The sequence below is a fragment of the Triticum dicoccoides genome, chromosome 3B (assembly GCF_002162155.2).
Source record: "Triticum dicoccoides isolate Atlit2015 ecotype Zavitan chromosome 3B, WEW_v2.0, whole genome shotgun sequence".
NCBI lineage: Eukaryota > Viridiplantae > Streptophyta > Magnoliopsida > Poales > Poaceae > Triticum > Triticum dicoccoides.
The window spans coordinates 115624259-115627614 of record NC_041385.1 but is presented as its reverse complement, the minus strand read 5'-3'; positions in this window follow the sequence as shown (position 1 = coordinate 115627614).

The window sequence follows — 3356 nt, the reverse complement described above, 5'->3', positions numbered from 1 at the left end:
CAACTTCATTTAATCTGGTTTTAGTTGCATTAGCACAAACCACAGCATATTGCCATGTCACATTCATGCATCATATTGTGCATTGCATTGATTGTGTTTTTCCTCAGTTGCCGGTGATTGCCCCCTTTCGATAGACGTGATACCGACGATGTGATCGATGACACCGATGAAGAGCTATATTATCTTCAGAAGTGCCACGCAAGCAAAACCCCCTTGTTCATTCCGATAAAATACCACTCTCTCGCTTCTGCTCTCTATTACTGCATTAGGACAACAACGATTCAACTGTTATTTGCTGCGGTAGCCGAACCCCTTTGTCCTTTGCATGACCTGTCATTCCACAGTAATTAGATGAAACCCACTAGCATGAGTAGGAGTTGTTTGAGCCCTGTTGTGCCTACTCATTCATGTTTGTTTGTCATGCCTGCTATTGCTTAGAGTTGAGTCAGGTCTGATTCATCGGGGATGAATCAGAGGCGTGTGAACATGTCCTACTGTGTATGAACTAAGTGTGTGAACACGATTTGGTAAAGGTAGCGGTGAGAGGCCATGTAGGAGTACATGGTGGGTTGTCTCATTGCAGCCGTCCTCAGGAACTGAGTTCTGTGTTTGTGATCCATGACCAGTTACTACCACACATTGGAATGCTTAAGTGCCCCTCTCGACTTATTAATCAACTTGATCTCTGTCCAGGAGTTGCAACTAGTTTCTGGTGTTTGTAGGTAGTGTTAGTAGTCTACCAAGTGGCACCCGGTACAGGTGGGCTTGGGACAGACTAGGCACAGTGGCCCGGTGTACCAAGTGGCACCCGGTTGGTGGGCTTGGGAACCCTGCACACATCGTTCGGGGCCGTAAGCGACACCCCGGCCGGATCTCCTTGCGGATGGAACCTGAATAGGCGATAAACCTGGACTAGAGACTTGTTTGGTTAGTCAGGTCGTGGCCGACTCCCTCGCCCGGCTTCCGCTTGAAGGTTGCCGAGGTACATGACGTGTACAGGGCGATAAGTGGCGGGAGCGTGTGTGAAGAAGTACACCCTTGCAGGGTTAACATCATCTATTCGAATAGCCGGATTCCTCGGATATGGAAACTTGGACCCCTTGCATAGTTCATAGACAAGTGAAAGTGGATACCCTAAAATACGCAAGATAAGCGTGAGTGCTATGGATGGCGTTCTCGTAGGGAGACGGGAGCGGATCCATAGTGGTGTATTGATATGGTGAATATGTGGACTCGTGTGCGCCACCTCAAAGAGTTACTTGCAGTCGTAGTTCAGGTTAGCCACCGAGTCAAAGCTGGCTTGCTGCAGTTAAACCCCACCATCCCCTTTGTTGATAATGATGCATATGTAGATAGATCTGATGTAAGTCTTGCTGGGTACATTTGTACTCACGTTGCTTAATTTATGTTTTTGCAGAGAGACTTCAGTCTCACTAGTAGTTCCACGTGGACTTCGACGTTTAGCTTGTTACCTCAGCTACGATCTTGTGCCCTCAGCAGGATCTCGTAGATAGTCAGGCTTCTCAGCCTTTTTCATTTCTAGATGTCTGTACTCAGACATGTTAAGCTTCCGCATGTGCTTTGACTTGTATGCTCTGATTGTTGGGTCATGAGACCCATGTTTGTAATGTCTCGCTCCTCGGAGCCTATTGAATAAACTACTTGAGTCGTAGAGTCATTTTGTGATGCCATGTTGTATTGCACATATCGAGCATATTGTGTGTATGTTATTGAAATGCTTGGTATGTGTGGGATCTGACTATCTAGTTGTTTATCTTTAGTAGCCTCTCTTACCGGGAAATGTCTCCTAGTGTTTCCACCGAGCCATGGTAGCTTGCTACTACTCCGGAACACTTAGGCTGGCCGGCATGTGTCCTTCTTCGTTCCTGTGTCTGTCCCTCCGGGGAAATGTCACGCGATGAATACCGGAGTCCTGTTAGCCCGCTACAGCCCGGTTCACCGGAGTCCTGCTAGCCCAGTGCTACAGCCTGGATTCACTCGTTGATGACCGACACGTTCGATGCTGGGTCATGGATGCCTGTCCCTGTAAGTCTGTGCCACTTTGGGTTTACGACTAGCCATGTCAGCCCGAGCTCCTTATCATATGGATGCTAGCGACACTGTCATATACGTGTGCCAAAAGGCGCAAACGGTCCCCGGCAAAGGTAAGGCGACACCCGTGGGAATACCGTGCGTGAGGCCGCAAAGTGATATGAGGTGTTACATGCTAGATCGATGTGGCATTGAGTCGGGGTCCTGACATAGAAGCACGGGCGTGAAGTGAATACAGCCACGGTTCTATACCAGGCAACGACATGATTTGTGCATTGACGATGGTGTGAACGTTCGTGCCAGTGTTAAGGGTCACAGGCACTTGCGTGAAGCGTTAAAAGGCATGCTGCCGTATATTATAGAGTCACTTTCCCGTGTGTTTGACTTCCGAATGATTTTGTCAACTCGATCAGACGGAGAGGCATGGGCGTTCAGCCCACAATGGCACCGTCCGGTTCTTTTTTTAATTGGGGAGTCCCAGCGGAACTGGTTCAGATGTGAACACCCACTATTTACTCTGTGAGGTACAGAATGGCCTATTCGAGAGACGCTGGTGTGGTGTATTCTTCGCATGGTCATGGGTCCCAGGAAGGCACGGCGTGGCATTGTGTAGAGTGACGTTAGTTTGTCGTGGTGTTCCAAATGATTCTGTTGAAACGTTCGCACTGAAAGGCATAACTATGAAGCCAGGACAGGCACGGTTATGCGTTACCCAGTGTCACATTCATGTGTTGATTGCAGAAACCTCACCGTTCGACGGGCGTCGTGTGAATGCCGGGTGGACGCCGCTTCGGAAACCCAAGGGTCCGATGGGCGTTTCCTCTGGTGATGCCGCTCTAGAGGAGGTGGAGGTATTTAATAGAGTGAATGCCACGTGTCGACGTTGTGGAATCCAAAATGACCGACGGCCGTCTCATCCGTCGGCGAAGTGAACACAGCGTGTTGCCGTTCCGGCTCCTCGCCTGGTCAAGGAGCAGTTATTTAAGCCGAGCGGCGTCCGCCACCACTAGACATCATCATGCTTCTCCCTCTTTCGCCGACAATCCTAGGAAATCATCCATCTTCCTCTTTTCATTTGTGACGTTTCCTGCCAAGGTTCAGCACAAGATAACTACTTACACGATGCTTACTCCCGAGCGCCGCTTTTAGTTGCAGGAAGACATCCGTTCGAGGCGCGCTGCGCGGGTCGCAGCAGGCATGTCTCCGGACTCGCCGGGGCCAGAGGAGATTGGGGAGGTGGAGGAAGTGGAGGGGGGGTGCATCGGAGCTCATGCAGGGACTTGATCCAGTGCGGGGAGATGTCA